Raw genomic sequence first — 19,104 nt, forward strand, 5'->3', positions numbered from 1 at the left:
ACAGGTATTATACGAGTCTTATAAACGGAGATGTTGGCCGTTCACAGAAAATCGGGCATATTGCTAATGAAGAAACTGGTCACCTTTCAATGAAAACATTCTGCCAGATAAGGTTACTTTGACTACTGGACTACTCCAACAACACTGCTGCGGTCATCAACGGTTTCGGCGTGAATGATATCATCATCATCATCATCATCATCATCATTATCATCGTCATCATCAGCCTATATTTTTGTCCACCGCAGGAGGAAGGCCTTTCCCTGCGATCTCCATTTACCCCGGTCTTACCCCGCTAGCTGATTCCAACTTGCTCCTGCAAATTTCCCAACTTAAATGATATACGGTTGTATAAAATTATCTCTGTTTTTAACAGTTTGGCAAGGTACAGGAGGCAGACGGGATTTGGTTTCAAGGAAGAGTATGAACGCTTCAGGAGATGTGCAATTTATTGCGTTGCGTTGTCAGTTCCCCTTGAGCCCGATTGCAACAGACGCATTTGGTGCCGCAGCACAAGCGTCGCCCCCCTACCTACCTCCCTCCCTTACCCCCACGGCCTCTCGCGCGACGGAAGCGTTTGCTCTCCGCCGTCCGTTCGCTCTCCGTGATAGGGCGCGTCCCCCGCGCGCTTTCACTCGCACATACGGCGCACGGCCACGATTTTATCGCCCTTGGACTTTATTGACCCTTTTCGCGGAGCAGTTTGTTTTAGAGAAACGAGATGGCGCTCACGGCGGCGCGCCATACTTCTCCTCAGCGACCGCGCACGAATACGAAACCACTACCGCTTCTACCTTGCTTCTGTGCGATCAGCAGTCGGAAATGCAACTGATTTTTCGCTAACACACTGTGCTCCAATAATGCTAGATTGAATCATGTCGATTGAAGACGTGTGCAGTAGTTGGCTGCAAAAATAGTGACTGGCATGTTAAGGAATAGAATGACTCTGTGTGGCGAAGAGTTCGCGGACCGCTGCTGAAACTGTCTGAACGTGTTTCCGGCACTTCAAGATGTACGGCTTTCCTCGAGGATACAGAAATTTGCAGCCTTGTATGGCTAACCTTCAAAGAAAGGGCTTCATCACCAGTACGTCGGCAAGAGTGAGTACCACTCGTTAAACAATGACAAAGGGAGTAGCGCCGCTTCCTGCCATAGTAAGTGTCGCGCACGTTATCCATACACTTCTGTCGCAAATGGCAGGAAAACTTACGCCCACTCTATCGCCGACGTATCAAGAATAAGTGAATGGGCGCACACTTGAATGTATGCGCACTGTATACGCACAATAAATGACGGGCTACACCTATGGCGCACGAATGGTCGAAGCTGGATGTTTCGTGACGGTCCACAAGAGTAAGAGAGTTACTAGCTGTAATATATATTTGCTACAAGGTATTACAATGTAGAAAACAGCTACGTTTCAAGCCTTGTGCGCAGCAAGAACGAATCTATTGGAACTGAGCACACCCGCGAGCGATTAGGCAGAAAATAATAAGCTAATGGCCGCACCGAGGAACTTCACTGAGTCAGAAACTGACAAGCCACTGCTTCAAAATATTTGCCGAATAAAGAACAAAGAGCAAAACACACTAATCCGGACTGAATTCATAATCGGAAAGCTTGGATAGCTTGGCATACATATTTAGCCCCGCTTTTAGAACAAGTACCATAAACGCTGCTTGCGCCGTTTGGACATAGCTTAATCAGCTCCGAAAGCGCTTTTGCATGTCCTCTGAAGCTGTGATCAAAGGTTCGTGTCGTCTACCTAGTCACCGTCTACGATATCTCCGAAAGCAGAGGTTTTCTAAGGCGCGCCAGCGTCACACACTTCCATTGTAAACAAGGAGGCAACGGAGGCAGTTGAGGCAAGAAATGGACGCGTTGGTCACCACGTGATCAAACATGGCAGCACCCACGGGCTCGCCGCGAAAAGGGTCAATACAGAACCTCACGGCAACGGCGACGGCAGAAATCCGCTTGAAGTGTTCATATAATTTATATCGCAATAAAAGTCGCAGTTTCTCCCGAAAGGCGAAGCATCGTTTGCGATAGCAAATTAGGGGACAGCTATAATAATAATAATAATAATAATAATAATAATAATAATAATAATAATAATAATAATATAATAATAATAATAATAATAATAATAATAATAATAATCTTTATTATAATCAATCAATTTGTACATATCATTGTGCGAGGTCTGCCGAAGCCTTCCGTGGGCTTGTATGGCAGAAACCTGGCAGTCAGGGCAAAGCTTTATGCAACCTTATTACACACCAAATGTCAAACTAAAAAAAAAATGAGAAAACGTATCACAGGTAAACATGCCAAGTAAACAGTACTTAATGTTCAAATGAAATACGTAGCACACAACAACCATTAAAACAGAGTAAACATGGCACACGATGTGCACAACGTTATAACCTATCGAAAAAGAAAAAAGTCGTGAAAGCAGCGTGAATAACACTCTTACATTCATTTTGGCAAAAACCACACAACAAAATAGACCTGATACACGTGAAACTTATTCTATCATTGCCTTGAGGGCCTTTTTTAATCCCGACAAATTTGTCTGATCCATTACTGCACTGGGAAGGTTATTGAACAGGTGGGGTATATGGTACCTTCTTTGTCCTTTTCCATAACGTGTTCGTGTCTGAGGAACTACATATTTGGGATGTCTACGCAAAGCAACACTTTTATGTACAGGTTCTCGGAAATCATTGCTCCAGAAATAACGCATCACAATTGTCGAACGAAACAAGGACTCAAAATCAGGCATTTCTAAATCTCGAAATATGTTATCCGTGGTTTGGTTGTATGCAACACTTTTTAGTATACTTTTTAATAGGCTGTCAATTTTATGTTTCCAAAATCCGCTGCAATTAAAAAAACAGCAAATGCTGTACCTTATATGCGAATAACCTAAATCATGTGCTATCATTTCTTTAATCTTGGTAGGTGCATAACATCTTATACGGTAAAGGACACAAGCAACATTACGCAATCTCGCACAAGTTCGAGCCATTTGAATATTCCAAGATAAGTCAGTCTCAAAATATACTCCAAGGTACTTGACACTATCCGCATATTGTACTGGAGCACAAACACAGTCTATGCAATCCGAACCGCGTAGGAAGACATGTTGACTGGTTACAACAGCCTTTAAATGATTTCTGAAGCATACTAATTTAGTTTTCCGAGCACTGACTTTTATACGGTTTTTTCGAAACCAGTTCATCACATTTTTTATGTCACTTTGAAGTAAAGCGACAGCTGCTTCGTACTGCATGTGCTTAGAAACAAGCAACGTACCATCTGCATACTGGAAAATAGTACATGAATTAGTTACCTGTGCCAAGTCACAAACGTACAAATTAAAAAGAAGCGGAGACAAGACAGAACCCTGTGGAACTCCTGCGTTAAGAAACCGCAAAGAACTATTTTGGTCGCCAATACATACAATCTGAGACCGATTTACCAGGTAGTTTTGTATAAATGCATGGAAATGTCCCCGAAACCCGTAATTGTGTTATTTAGCACAAAGAATACTGTGGCTTACTGAATCAAAAGCCTTAGATATATCTAAAAAAAGACCACAGGCTACCTGGTTATGTTCGAATGTTTGATATAGAAGATCCGACAGTTCTTCAAAAAGCGCATGCGTGCTTCTTCCAGGTACGAAACCATACTGGGAAGAAGATAAGATGTTATGTTTTAAGACGAACCCCTCAATCGTTTCAAGCACGTGTCTTTCCAACAGTTGCGCCAAGAAAGGAAGAACAGAGATGGGGCGATAGTTCTCTGGCTTCGATGCATCTCCGCCTTTAAATATTGGTATCACGCGTACTCTCTTTAGTGCATCTGCTATTATACAAGTATCAAGGATTCTATTAAAGATAAAAAGGAGCGGATCGGCCAGAACTCTGACGTTGCGACGTATGTCTTCTGCTGATATGCCATCAAGTCCGACAGCACGGCTTTTTCTAGATCGATGTAACAATCGATATAAGTCTTCTTTAGTTATTGGTGGAAGAAAAGCCGAATCTGTTATTGAAACAAGACCACTGTTGTGAACAACAGGATCAGTGGGTCCATCATTATCTGCGCAAACCGAAGAAAAGAAATCATTGAAGCTGTCCGCCACATTTTCATTGATAGATCCGAAACTTTTTGTTATCGGATCCAAATACGTACTTGGATAAGAGCCTCTAAGCTCATTTACCAGGGACCACATTTTAGCGGGTTTATAACGCGAGGAAGTAAATTTATTGCGATATTAGTTCCTCTTAGAACAGCGCATCAGTGCTGTAACCTTGTTCCGGGCTTCTCGATAGAGGCATTTTAATGTTTCATCATCAGGGTGCTGTCGACAGCGTTTCCACAAGTTTTCCTTTTCCTCGGTAGCTTTTATTATCCGATTGCTCAGCCAGTATAGGTGTGGTCTTCGCTTTCGGACCAAAACTGTTTTTCTACATGCCTTCTTTAAATCGGAAAGCGCCGCTATAAAATTATTATATACACTGTTCGGACAGCTATTTGTTAACATTGCGTTCCAGTCATAGTGGGAAACTAGTCGGTCAAATTTAATGCAATCAAATATTTCAATGTATTGGGGTTCTTTACTTTGGGATGGCTGGGAACTTGGGAATGAAAGCTGGCATCCTATAAAATAGTGGTCAGCCAACTTTTTTGTCACTCGGACGGAATTTATATTCGAAAAATCTATTGAACGGACCATCACGTGGTCAATACAGGAAAGTCACAACTCGAGACAAAAGAAGCTCCTCTCGTGTAGCCTCGTTAACAACTGACTCAATGCCATAGTCAGCCAAGATGTTCAGGTAATTGGTAACCATGGCTTTCTCAGAGTTTAAAATGTCTATGTTCATGTCCCCAATGAGACAAACGTTCGAATTAGGAGGTAGACAAGCGAGATTTTGTTTTAGTTCATTCAAAAATGTTAGCACATGTTCGGAGGGGGGACGATAACTCGCAGCTAAGAACAAAACCATGTAAGTATTTTCCAAGCGGAAGGCGAGGCTTTCCGCCCCCGTAAAAGTAAATGTCGTATTTGTAGTAGCCCATTTAGACTTGATGAATACTGCTATTCCACCACCTCTCCTGGCCGTTCTTGTAAAAAAGTGTTCGTGGTAATTCGGTAGACGAAACTGCGACAACATATCATCTTGAACATTTATCTCCGACAGTACAAATGCATGCACTAAGGCCAAGACGTCAGCAACATCGACAAGGAACTGATCCCAGTATTTTCTTATGCTTCTTATGTTAATGTGAACGACTGAAAAAGAAGGCCTATCGCAGTTTTCGAAAACAGATCTCTATGAACCGAAGTCCGGGAGAGAAATATAATGTATCGCCATGAGTTTAAAGCATCTTATCGATGTCAGTAACGGATGCAATCCTGATGACAGGGCCTCCGTCTTCCTTTCGTGCAAAGATCTTTGCATTCCTTACCCAGACAAACTTATAGTTGTTTTCTTTGCCTTTAGATCGAGTTTTCCAAAAAAGTTACTTGGTAGCTTGGGTCAGGTTTTCATTGAGATACATAGCAGGTATGTTTTTTTTCTGTGCCAAGGCACGAAGCTTCCCACGAGCCGCCAGCCAAGAGTCCCGCAAAAACGGGGACGAAAATCTAATGAGCACGATAGGCGTTTTATCTTTTCTGGCAGGCAGACGGTGGATCGCAACTACGTCACGGGGTTCAAAATCTAGTATTTCTAGCTTCTGCGCAAGATCCGCGATAGCAATTCGCAAGTTTTCTCCCGGTGAAAGTGGAAGCCCGTGTAGCTCCAGGTTCGACAGTCTGTTATACTGCTCACAACCATTAATATCAGCCCGCAACTGAAGAATCTCAGTGGATTAGGCATTCACAGTCTCCGTCAGCGACACCACTTGAGTTTCTAGGCATTTCAAGGCCGAATCAGACTCTTTTGTCTTTATCACAACTGTGTCATAGGCTGATGACAGAAACTGTACAGAATTTTGCAGTTCAACTACAGTCTGTTTCACTGACAGCACTTCATCTATTTTTGGTTTCATCGCCAAGATCTCGTCGAGCTTTTCTCGGAGCGGCAGAAGAACAACCATCATGTCTTTAATACCCCTTAGTTCTTCTCTGAGAGCATTTAATTCCTTTGCGAAAGAGCCAGGATCCCCAGCGACTGCCGTTCCTTCAGGATTATGGGCTGTCAATAAGCTGTTATCACTTGCAAGAGTTCTGCATTGCTTGCATTTCCAGGCCTCTCTTTTTGCCACGCCCATTGATGTAAATGTATTTTCAGCCACTCCAGAACAGTTTTTGCCAAGGTGATAGCCGAGCTTGCAATCCAAACACGTCAGGAATCTGCCATCACCTGGTAGCTTCTCCAAACACGATTGACATCTGGTTCGGTCAGGCATGGTCACACACACAGAGGGAAAAAAAATAAAATTGACAAGGCTGAATATACTGCTTGCTAAATACCTATCACATCAGCACAATGTTCAACACAATAAAACAAAATATACTTATAACATTAGCACAAGGTTCAACATAACTAGGCAGCAGTCGGCAGCAGTCGGCAGCACTGGCAAACAACTATGCTCTCAGAATTAATGGCTCACCTGCCAAGACAATGAACGTGGCGATGAGTACTCGGTGACTACTTCGCCACCGACTGCGGAGCACTGTTGATTCGAAGCGTCTTTTATAGTCCGATAAAGGATCCAGGCGCCACGGTTCGGTGCGATGTCGAAGCTAGCAGCGGCCACTTTGGAGAGCAGCTTAGCGGGCAATCAGGAACACCGCCTAAACCTTCCAGCTGAATACTCGGGCCATGCTTGGGACGAAGAATTGCGCAGCCGCAGAAGCTTGCTCCAGGTTATTTCACGGCGGCTAAAGCAGCACCTGGCAAGACAATGAACGTGGCGATGAGTACTCGGTGACTACTTCGCCACCGACTGCGGAGCACTGTTGATTCGAAGCGTCTTTTATAGTCCGATAAAGGATCCAGGCGCCACGGTTCGGTGCGATGTCGAAGCTAGCAGCGGCCACTTTGGAGAGCAGCTTAGCGGGCAATCAGGAACACCGCCTAAACCTTCCAGCTGAATACTCGGGCCATGCCTGGGACGAAGAATTGCGCAGCCGCAGAAGCTTGCTCCAGGTTATTTCACGGCGGCTAAAGCAGCACCTGCCAAGACAATGAACGTGGCGATGAGTACTCGGTGACTACTTCGCCACCGACTGCGGAGCACTGTTGATTCGAAGCGTCTTTTATAGTCCGATAAAGGATCCAGGCGCCACGGTTCGGTGCGATGTCGAAGCTAGCAGCGGCCACTTTGGAGAGCAGCTTAGCGGGCAATCAGGAACACCGCCTAAACCTTCCAGCTGAATACTCGGGCCATGCTTGGGACGAAGAATTGCGCAGCCGCAGAAGCTTGCTCCAGGTTATTTCACGGCGGCTAAAGCAGCACCTGCAAGACAATGAACGTGGCGATGAGTACTCGGTGACTACTTCGCCACCGACTGCGGAGCACTGTTGATTCGAAGCGTCTTTTATAGTCCGATAAAGGATCCAGGCGCCACGGTTCGGTGCGATGTCGAAGCTAGCAGCGGCCACTTTGGAGAGCAGCTTAGCGGGCAATCAGGAACACCGCCTAAACCTTCCAGCTGAATACTCGGGCCATGCCTGGGACGAAGAATTGCGCAGCCGCAGAAGCTTGCTCCAGGTTATTTCACGGCGGCTAAAGCAGCACCTGCCAAGACAATGAACGTGGCGATGAGTACTCGGTGACTACTTCGCCACCGACTGCGGAGCACTGTTGATTCGAAGCGTCTTTTATAGTCCGATAAAGGATCCAGGCGCCACGGTTCGGTGCGATGTCGAAGCTAGCAGCGGCCACTTTGGAGAGCAGCTTAGCGGGCAATCAGGAACACCGCCTAAACCTTCCAGCTGAATACTCGGGCCATGCTTGGGACGAAGAATTGCGCAGCCGCAGAAGCTTGCTCCAGGTTATTTCACGGCGGCTAAAGCAGCACCTGCCAAGACAATGAACGTGGCGATGAGTACTCGGTGACTACTTCGCCACCGACTGCGGAGCACTGTTGATTCGAAGCGTCTTTTATAGTCCGATAAAGGATCCAGGCGCCACGGTTCGGTGCGATGTCGAAGCTAGCAGCGGCCACTTTGGAGAGCAGCTTAGCGGGCAATCAGGAACACCGCCTAAACCTTCCAGCTGAATACTCGGGCCATGCTTGGGACGAAGAATTGCGCAGCCGCAGAAGCTTGCTCCAGGTTATTTCACGGCGGCTAAAGCAGCACCTGCCAAGACAATGAACGTGGCGATGAGTACTCGGTGACTACTTCGCCACCGACTGCGGAGCACTGTTGATTCGAAGCGTCTTTTATAGTCCGATAAAGGATCCAGGCGCCACGGTTCGGTGCGATGTCGAAGCTAGCAGCGGCCACTTTGGAGAGCAGCTTAGCGGGCAATCAGGAACACCGCCTAAACCTTCCAGCTGAATACTCGGGCCATGCTTGGGACGAAGAATTGCGCAGCCGCAGAAGCTTGCTCCAGGTTATTTCACGGCGGCTAAAGCAGCACCTGGCAAGACAATGAACGTGGCGATGAGTACTCGGTGACTACTTCGCCACCGACTGCGGAGCACTGTTGATTCGAAGCGTCTATTATAGTCCGATAAAGGATCCAGGCGCCACGGTTCGGTGCGATGTCGAAGCTAGCAGCGGCCACTTTGGAGAGCAGCTTAGCGGGCAATCAGGAACACCGCCTAAACCTTCCAGCTGAATACTCGGGCCATGCTTGGGACGAAGAATTGCGCAGCCGCAGAAGCTTGCTCCAGGTTATTTCACGGCGGCTAAAGCAGCACCTGCCAAGACAATGAACGTGGCGATGAGTACTCGGTGACTACTTCGCCACCGACTGCGGAGCACTGTTGATTCGAAGCGTCTTTTATAGTCCGATAAAGGATCCAGGCGCCACGGTTCGGTGCGATGTCGAAGCTAGCAGCGGCCACTTTGGAGAGCAGCTTAGCGGGCAATCAGGAACACCGCCTAAACCTTCCAGCTGAATACTCGGGCCATGCTTGGGACGAAGAATTGCGCAGCCGCAGAAGCTTGCTCCAGGTTATTTCACGGCGGCTAAAGCAGCACCTGCCAAGACAATGAACGTGGCGATGAGTACTCGGTGACTACTTCGCCACCGACTGCGGAGCACTGTTGATTCGAAGCGTCTTTTATAGTCCGATAAAGGATCCAGGCGCCACGGTTCGGTGCGATGTCGAAGCTAGCAGCGGCCACTTTGGAGAGCAGCTTAGCGGGCAATCAGGAACACCGCCTAAACCTTCCAGCTGAATACTCGGGCCATGCTTGGGACGAAGAATTGCGCAGCCGCAGAAGCTTGCTCCAGGTTATTTCACGGCGGCTAAAGCAGCACCTGCCAAGACAATGAACGTGGCGATGAGTACTCGGTGACTACTTCGCCACCGACTGCGGAGCACTGTTGATTCGAAGCGTCTTTTATAGTCCGATAAAGGATCCAGGCGCCACGGTTCGGTGCGATGTCGAAGCTAGCAGCGGCCACTTTGGAGAGCAGCTTAGCGGGCAATCAGGAACACCGCCTAAACCTTCCAGTTGAATATTCGGGCCATGCTTGGGACGAAGAATTGCGCAGCCGCAGAAGCTTGCTCCAGGTTATTTCACGGCGGCTAAAGCAGCACCTGGCTAGACAATGAACGTGGCGATGAGTACTCGGTGACTACTTCGCCACCGACTGCCTCCAATATAATAATAATAATAATAATAATAATAATAATAATAATAATAATAATAATAATAATAATAATAATAATAATAATAATAGCCTTTAATGCGAGTTCTTTGGTACATTAATTTTTTGTGAGGTCTGCCGAAGCCTTCCAAGGGCTTGTGTGGCAGAGACCTGACAGTCGCGGCAAAATCACTTTAACAGGTTCTCGAACATGACTAATGCTCCAAAATATAAACTAAAGCTCTTCCCCATTTTTAATAACATTTACAAATAAAATACCAAGAAAGCGCTAAACAGAGTGAAAAAAGGTGCTATATTGCATTGTCAAACAAAACACATCACACTATAACATGAATAGACACTCTATTTGCACATGTTCTAAAGAAAAACAGCGGGATAACATTGGTTTAAAGTCTAAACCAATCATAATACTCACTACTAGAATAATAATAATAATAATAATAATAATAATAATAATAATAATAATAATAATAATAATAATAATAATAATCAATCAATCATTTATTTATCGTGCCCAGGAACAACCGTGAGGTCTGGGTGCTGGCGCACGTATACATAGAAAAAGAAATACAGCAGGGGAGTATCAGCGAAAAAAAAAACAATGAATAAAAAATAACAATCTTGAAAGGTGTACATACATGTAACCGAAGGCGCGAAATGCATACATAAATAAAATGGAGAAGGGAAGTTGAACAATATGTGAAACTAAGACAGGCAGGCAGGCAGGCAAAGAACTTTATTATTATCCGGAGGCGGCGCTCGACCCCCATTAGGGGGTGACACCGGTGGGCCACTCCCACGACGGGACGGGGAGGTTAAACTCCACGGCCATGTCGCGGGCCCTCTGGATGGCCCTAAGCTGGTCTCTTTTGTCTTGGCTAGTGAGAAGATAGTTCCAGTCCGCCTCCGTAGAGGGAGACTCGCTGCTCTCGCGCAACGTAGGGCATTGCCACAGCATGTGTTGTAAGGTACATTTGGGGTGGCCACAGCGCGGGCACCCCGGCTTTATGCCATCCATGTATTTCGAACATTTTAGAGGCGATGCATACGCCTCCGTCTGTAACAGACGTAGAGTGATAGACTGAGCTCTGTTTAAATTTGGGTGCGGGAGTGGGTACTTCCGCCGCTCCAATTGGTAATGTTTGCAGATTTCAGTAAAGGTTAACAACGGGTCTCTGAAGTACCTAGTAACGTCCTCAGCCTCCGAGTGGTTCTCCCCGACGCGGAATGTGAGACCTCGCGCCCGGGAATGAGCCAACTCGTTGGCATTAAGGATGGTTCCGTGTACGTGTCGGCCAACGTGTGCCGGGAACCAGATGATGTGCTTTTTTTCTGACCAATTAGCAGCATAGAGAACGCGCGCGGCTTCCCGACAAACCGAGCCCGTCATGAAGGCCCGTGCGGTTGCGCGCGAATCTGTGTAAATGGCGGTGCGGTCGGTGGCAGCGAGAGCTAGTGCCACAGCGACCTGCTCGGCACGATCAGCGTTTGAATTTAATAAAGTCATAGACGACAAGTGTTCGCCTTTGATTGTTGTTACAACCGAGACAAAGTGGTCCGTATATCCGTACTGCGCTGCGTCTACGAAGGCCACGTTATCCTCCATGGCGGCTGCGGTACTGAGTAGGGCTCGCGCCCGTGCCTGACGTCTTCCCACGTTATGTGTGGGATGCATGTTACGGGGTATCGGTAATACCGTAAATTTTGCGCGCAGCTCTTCGGGGAGCTGTCGCGGGCTTTCTTGGGTTACGGGAGATTGGAGCCCGAGGTGTGCTAGTAACCGTCGCCCAGCTTCAGTGGAAGACAGCCTTACAATTTGAGAGACTTTTTGAGCTTCTACTATTTCTTTGAATGTGTTATGAATGCCTAGCTCGTTGAGCTTGGTCGTGCGGGTGCTGCCCGGTAACCCGAGCACCTGTTTAACGCACCGGCGGATGATCACGTCGAGACGGCGTACATCTCCTTTTTGCCACAGGTGGGCGGGAGCCACATAGTTGATGTGGCTCATGAGGAACGCGTGGAATAGTCTGCGGAGATTCTCCTCAGACAGTCCCCCGCGCTTGTTAGCTACTCTGTTAATTAATTTAGCCATTGCTTCGGCCTTCTTAGAAATGTGAGTGATACTGGCGTCGTTATGGCCGTTGGCTTGAATGACCATGCCTAGAATGCGAACTTGGTCCACCGTGGGGATCGGTGTACCGTCCGTCGTCAGGACGCTGATTTCCGCGTATGCGTCTCTGCGCGCCTTGTATTTCGGGCGGTAGAGTAGTAATTCTGATTTCTCTGCCGATAGCGAGAGACCGGCCTGCCGTAAGAACGTTTGTACCATGTTGACCGCTTCTTGCAGTCGCTCCTCGATATGGCCGTCACTGCCGCTCGTACTCCAGACGGTGATATCGTCTGCGTAGAAGGCGTGGCTGATGCCGTCGATCTGTGAGAGTTGTCGCGACAGAGCGCGCATGGAGAGGTTGAACAGGAACGGAGAGATCACGGCCCCTTGGGGTGTGCCCCTCGGTCCCAGGTTGAACTGCTTCGAGCCCATCGAGCCGAGTTGGATTGTAGCTGTCCTGTCGCGTAGGAAAGAGCTAACGTAGTTGTAGAAACGAGTACCTAATCCTGCCTCGCGAATCGAGTTGAGGATGTGAGAGTGGTTTACGTGGTCGAACGCCTTCTCGAGGTCGAGCGCTAGGATGGCTCTAGTGTCTCTGGTGATCTTATCCATGAGCTCGTATTTGAGCATCAGCATTACGTCCTGCGTGGACATGGACGGGCGAAAGCCAATTTGGTTGATCGGTAGAATCTGACGCTCCTCTACGAATTTCGTGACTCGCTTGAGGATTACGTGTTCGGCCACCTTACCCACACAGGACGTGAGCGAGATGGGACCAAGTGAGCCTAGCGCTAAGGGTTTACCCGGCTTGGGGATAAGTATGACGGTTGCCTCGCGCCATGAAGGCGGGACGTTACCTGTCTCCCAGATTTTGTTAATGTGCTCGGTGAGAAGTTGTATGTCCTCCTCGGCGAAATTTTTAAGAAGCTTATTCTGTATACCGTCGGGACCCGGGGCCGAGCGGCAGTTGAGTTCGGAGAGGACCGCCTTAATCTCGGCGCAAGTGAAGGGGGATCCTAGTGGATCCTCCTCCGTAGCGTCCGGGGCAGGCGGGTAATCGGATGGGGAGCTAGGTTCGGTACATAGGTAACGCGCAGCTAGCTCGTCGGTGATTTGAGTGTCGGTCTTACCCGAGATTTTGAGTTTGTGGATTAGTCTGTCTATCGTGAGTTGTTGGGATGCTGTCGACGGTTTGTCACCTAGTAAGTGTTTCAACAGGTTCCATTTGGCCCCGTTTCTAATTTGACCATCAACCGAGTTACACACTTCGTCCCAGTGCTGACGCTCTAGGTTACGGCAATGTGCCTCGATTTGACGATTGAGTTCAGCTATCTTTTTACGAAGGTTACGATTGAGCTTCTGCGTGCGCCATTTCGCGTGCAGTGATTTTTTAGCTTCGAGTAGGTGAGCTAGCCGGCTATCCATTCGCTCGACCTCCAGTTCGGTTTCAACATCCTGAGTCGAGTTTGCAACGTCCTCTTTGAGTCGTGCGAGGAGTTCTGCTAGGGTTTTGTAGTGAGTGTCGTCGCGTTTCCTGAGCTCTCGAAAACGATCCCAGTCCGTAATGCGAAACTGTCTGATTTTGTTTGTAGAGACGTTTACGTTCGTCTGTATAATGTAATGATCACTGCCCAGATTCTCACCTAGGTTAGTCCACGTGGGTTGTCCCGCGTGCCTGACCATCGTGAGGTCCGGGGTGCTATCGCGCGTAACCGAGTTACCTACCCGTGTAGCTGAAGTGGGATCTGTTAGGAGCGTGAGTCTATGTGTGTGCATTTGTGATACCAGGGCAGTGCCCTTACGGGAAGAGCCGCGGTACCCAAAGTCTGGATGCGTGGCATTGAAGTCTCCCCCGATTATGAGCATGTGGTCCCCTGCAATTTTGCTCGCGCGCTGAAAGAGGACCTGAAATGTAGTTTGCGTGTTTCTGGGTGTACTATATACGTTAAGAATAAAAACTGACTGTTTAAGCTTTGAATTTGGGATTAACTCTATCATAATGTGTTCGTCTTTGAGATCGGGGCGGACCTCGTGGCGAACATATGCGTACTTCTTGGAGATGAGCGTCGCTATCCCTCGCGTTCCCACTCGATGGTCCGCTTCGGTGCGATAGGCACGCAAAACGGGGTCGGCGGTTAGCGTTTCTTGTAAGAGAATTACGGCAGGCCGATTGGCGCTAGATTGAATGAATTGTTGCAAAGCTGCCTTCCGCTTGGGAAAGCTGAAGCAATTCCATTGCCAAATTACAAGATTGCTTGTGTTAGCCATGATTACTGCATAGGGGTTGGCGCACGAACCGCCGCTTGCTGTCCTTCTAATATTTGTAACCGCGCGTGGAGCTCGGTGAGCTGGAGGGTGTGTGGAGTCATATCGGCAGCTCGGTCTGCCGCAATGTCTGCGCGGAGGCGGGCGAGTGCCTCCATGAAGTTAGACATAGTAACGGGCTCGTCGGCCGGGTCCTCGGCCGCGCGACGCTTCGCGGCGCGATTGGCGTTCGACGAGGTAGTGGGGGCGGGTTCAACGGCCGGAGCGACGGGCGTCGGTGCCTCGACAACGCTTTCTCTCGGCTGCTGCAGGTTTCGAATAAGTGCTTTGAATTCTGCGTTTTCTTTGCGCAGAAACGCTAGCTCGCGTTTGAGCTCTTGAATCTCATCTTTCTCATGCTGTGGCAAGTTACCCGTGCGCGCGGAACCGCGAGTCTCACCTTTACCGGCGACTCGGTCGGCCCAGGTAGGTGTTGCAGTCGGACTCTTGGTGGTGGTAGGCAGGTGCTTCGTCGGTTGACTCGGGGCTGGTTGCTTGGGCGTCGGCTGTTGCTTGGCCGAGCCTCCTTGGGTCTGTTGGTTGTTGTTGCGCCAGCGTCTGCGGCGGCGTCGACGTCGAACGACGTAAGGGATTTGATAGCGATTTCGGCATGTGCGGTCGCCCGTAATATGGGCCTCGCCGCACAACGCGCACTTGGGTGTAACGCACACATGGTCGGGTCCGGTGGGTTTGATACCGCAGTGTTCACAGACTTTCTCAGATGGAGTAGGGCAGACGTCTTGTCGATGCCCGACTCGGCCGCAGTTGCGGCAGGTGTCGATCTGTCGCTTGTAGAGCGTGCAACGCAGCAGAAGCATGCCGCAGCGCACATAGTTGGGGACTTTGTGTCCGTCGAAGAGAAGGATGATGGTGGTTGTATCCTTCATTCGTCGTACCCCCATTAACGTGGGGTTGTGTGATGAGACGAACAGGCGTTGTAGCTCTGAGTCTGGAAGGTCAGCGTCGACCCCTCGGACTACGCCTCGGCTGGTGGTGCCAGAGGCGACTACGTAAGCGGATACTGGATGCGCTCGCTCCATGAGAACAATTTGTCGTACTTTAGCGTACGCTTTGGCCGTTTGTAAGCTCGACGTACTGATCACAAATATATTCTGTGTGTCGTTAGTGCAAACGATATCTTCCTCTGCCGCCGTTGGCGGGAGTCGTGCAGCGAATAGTAGAGCTTGTAAGAACTTAAGCTTGTTGCACTTACGCACATCCAGTCCACCTCCGGGGCGGACGATGACACGGTGATGATCCGTTGGCAGCGGGGGGAGCCGGCTGGCGGCTGCAACCCTCGTCGCAGCTCCGGTTCGCAGGGCGCCAATGCGGGCGCCGGCTGGCTTGCCGGTGGTAGTAGTTGAAGATGTTGCTCGACGTCGAATTGCTTCGATCCAGCCAGGCGCACTGGCTTCCTCTTGAGTGATTGGTTCTCCGTCCACCATGGCCTCAGGCATGATAGCGGCGCCGCGGCGGGACGCGCCGGCGCAGGGGTACGTAGTCGTGTTCAGTACACTTGAGGCCTAGCGAGCGAGGCGAAACGTTGGTCGAAAAAGGAAAAAACTCTGGGTGGCCCGGGCCAAAACTGGTATCCGGGTGTTCCCCTAGACGTAGCGAAAACGTTGGTGACAAAATTAGGGAAGATTTCACACAGTAGACCGGCAAAAAGCATATCAGAAGGCGGAGCCGATGCGGAGACGTCCGCTCGTCTCGACGCCCATGGCGTTCTCCAAACTAAGACACAACAACGGAAAGCTCAGAGCAGAACAAAGACATAGAGTTGAGAAAAATATCAGCAAATACAACAGGGGAATATCAGTAAAAAAGAACAATGAATAAAAAATTAACAATCTTGAAAAGAAAAGTGTACATACATGCAACCAAAGGCGCAAAATGCATACATAATAAAAAGGAGGAGAAGGGAAGTTGAACAATATGTGAAACTAAGACACAACAACGGAAAGCTGAGAGCAGAACAAAGACAAAGAGTTGTGAAAAATATCAAGGTCATGAAAGTGGGCGTTATAGAGACTCTGTATTCTATGGACGGTTGAGTGTTGGTGGTGACAGGCAGCAACATGGAAAGGTCTGTGTTCTCTGGTGATTTTGCGCGGAATGCGAAATGTGATACAACTAAGGAGTTCGGGGCACATGAGGATACCGTGAAGGAGTTTGAAAAGGAAAAGCAGGTCAGCACGATTACGTCGGCAGCGAAGTAAGGGCAATGGCAATAATCCAACAGTGCTAGAGCAGGGCCCAGAGTCCGTGTTAGCAAAGCGGTGATGATATATGCTTAGAAACTTTTTCTGGACCCGATCTATAATGTCACTGTTGGATCTAGAAATGCCATTCCAGACGACCGACGCGTATTCGAGTTGAGGAAGACAGATTGTTGTGTACAACTTGCGGAACGGTGTAGGATCATTGAATTCTCTCGACAGTCTGCAAACAGAACCAAGAGTGCGCATGCCCCGCATTGCGACGCGTTTAGTGTGAGCTGAAAAGTGTAAGGTTGTATCAAAAAGTACACCAAGATCATTGATCTCACGGACCTTACACAATGGTACAGAATCTACTGAATAAGAAAAAGAGATGTTTGCTGTTTTGCGGGTGAAAGTCATGACTTTGGTCTTAGCAGCATTCAAGGTGAGGTTATTATCTGTGCACCATTTAGAAAAAGAAAGCAGGTCAGACTGCAGGATGCGACAGTCATCAACAGTGTGAATTGCCTTAAAAATCTTTGTCATCGGCATATAGGAGGAATGAAGAATGCCGAATGGCGGAAACAACGTCATTAATAAAAATTAAAAAAAGGAGTGGTCCTAACACTGATCCTTGAGGAACGCCGCTGGTTACCATGTACGATGAAGACGTTTGGCCGTTGACGTTAACAAAACATGATCTACCAAAAAGATAACTCCGCAATAGATTTACAATTGACGAGTCAACACCAAAGTGCGTAAGCTTGATGAGAAGCAGTGAGTGGCTTACCACATCAAAAGCTTTACTGAGGTCGCAATATATGGTGTCTACTTGCCCCCTTTGAAGTACCGGCGCGGAGATATGTGTCATGAAGCTTGCGAGATTTGTGATAGTAGAGCGGCCGGTGAGGAATCCATGCTGATTCGGAATCAATGTGTTCTTCACAGTACAAGACAATACGTTGTGAAGAGCAAGCTCAAAAACCTTAGACGTGGCACAGAGAAGAGAAATCGGGCGATAATTTGAGACATCGGTTTTACAGCCAGACTTAAATACAGGAAAAACACGAGCAGTTTTCCACATGTGAGGGAAGGTGGAAGTATTCAGAGAGCTATTAAATATAGATGTCAATACTGGGGCAAATATACCGCCGTACGCTTTTAAGATTGCGGAATTGGGCTGCTGAGCACGAGGTCGCGGGATCGAATCCCGGCCACGGCGGCCGCATTTCGATGAGGGCGAAATGCGAAAACACCCGTGTACTTAGATTTAGGTGCACGTTAAAGAACCCCAGGTGGTCCAAATTTCCGGAGTCCCCCACTACGGCGTGCCTCATAATCAGAACTGGTTTTGGCACGTAAAACCCCATAATTTTTTTTTAAGATTGCGGAAGGGATGCCATCAGGACCGCAGGATAGGGAAGGCTTCAAGCGCTTAAGGCATTCGCTGATCAGCTTTTCATCAAACAACACAGGACTAGATGTAGGAGCCGTTGTGTGCTGCTGACTGACACCAGCGTTGAAACCTGAAGGCTTATATAAGGAAGAGAAATGGGCAGCAAAACAATCCGCGACTGCTTGGACTTCTACTCCACTAGAGTCGAGCAGGCGAAAACACTCTCCGCGATTGCTGGTACGCTTGCGGATATACTTCCAAAATTCCGCCGGCCGGTCGGAGGCGCTCTTTTCCAAGAATGCAATATATGCGTCATGATCCCGCTTATAGAGGCGTTTGCAGAGAGTTCGAAAAAAGCGGAATTCTTCTCTCCACTCATTAGGCACAGGAATTCTGGATTTACGGTGCGCGCGATCTTTACGCTTTAGGGCAGTTATAAGTTCAGATGAGAACCAATTGGGATATTTAGAGTGCCTAGGACTGTACTGAGGAATGTATTGGCGCATACCGCTCAAAACAAGCTCTGCAAACTGATCTATTTGCTCATCAACATTAGTTTTATCTGTGACCAGGGACCAATCTCTGGTGGACAAGAGATAATAATAATAATAATAATAATAATAATAATAATAATAATAATAATAATAATAATAATAATAATAATAATAATAATAATAATAATAATCAATCAAGCAATCAATCAATCAATCATTTATTTATCGTGCCCAGGAACAACCGTGAGGTCTGGGTGCTGGCGCACGTATACATAGAAAAAGAAATACAGCAGGGGAGTATCAGTGAAAAAAAAACAATGAATAAAAAATATCAATCTTGAAAAGAAAAGTGTACATACATGTAACCGAAGGCGCAAAATGCATACATAATAAAATGGAGAAGGGAAGTTTAACAATATGGTGAAACTAAGACACAACAACGGAAAGCTGAGAGCAGAACAAAGACAGAGAGTTATCAAGGTCATGAAAGTGGGCGTTATAAAGACTCTGTATTCTATGGACGGTTGAGTGTTGGTGGTGACAGGCAGCAACATGGAAAGGTCTGTGTTCTCTGGTGATCTTGCGCGGAATACGAAATGTGATACAACTGAGGAGTTCGGGGCACATGAGGATACCGTGAAGGAGTTTGAAAAGGAAAAGCAGGTCAGCACGATTACGGCGGCAGCGAAGTAAGGGCAATGGCAATAATCCAACAGTGCTAGAGCAGGGCCCAGAGTCCGTGTTTGCAAAGCGGTGATGATATATGCTTAGAAACTTTTTCTG

At 47.9% G+C, this 19,104-nt stretch overlaps 1 protein-coding gene and 1 long non-coding RNA gene across 2 annotated transcripts in view; both read left to right on the plus strand.

Annotated features, from left to right (window-relative positions):
- Nucleotides 1–19,104, plus strand: part of LOC119430984 (luciferin 4-monooxygenase-like) — a 225,643-nt gene that overhangs the window by 59,903 nt on the left and 146,636 nt on the right. The gene's annotated exons all lie outside the window — the stretch shown is intronic.
- LOC125940970 (uncharacterized) lies at nucleotides 6,459–9,742 on the plus strand. The gene is made up of 3 exons (XR_007464124.1): nucleotides 6,459–6,889; nucleotides 7,173–7,455; nucleotides 7,738–9,742. It is a non-coding gene; the product is annotated as an uncharacterized LOC125940970 (long non-coding RNA).

This window comes from Dermacentor silvarum, chromosome 10 (genome assembly GCF_013339745.2).
Source record: "Dermacentor silvarum isolate Dsil-2018 chromosome 10, BIME_Dsil_1.4, whole genome shotgun sequence".
NCBI lineage: Eukaryota > Metazoa > Arthropoda > Arachnida > Ixodida > Ixodidae > Dermacentor > Dermacentor silvarum.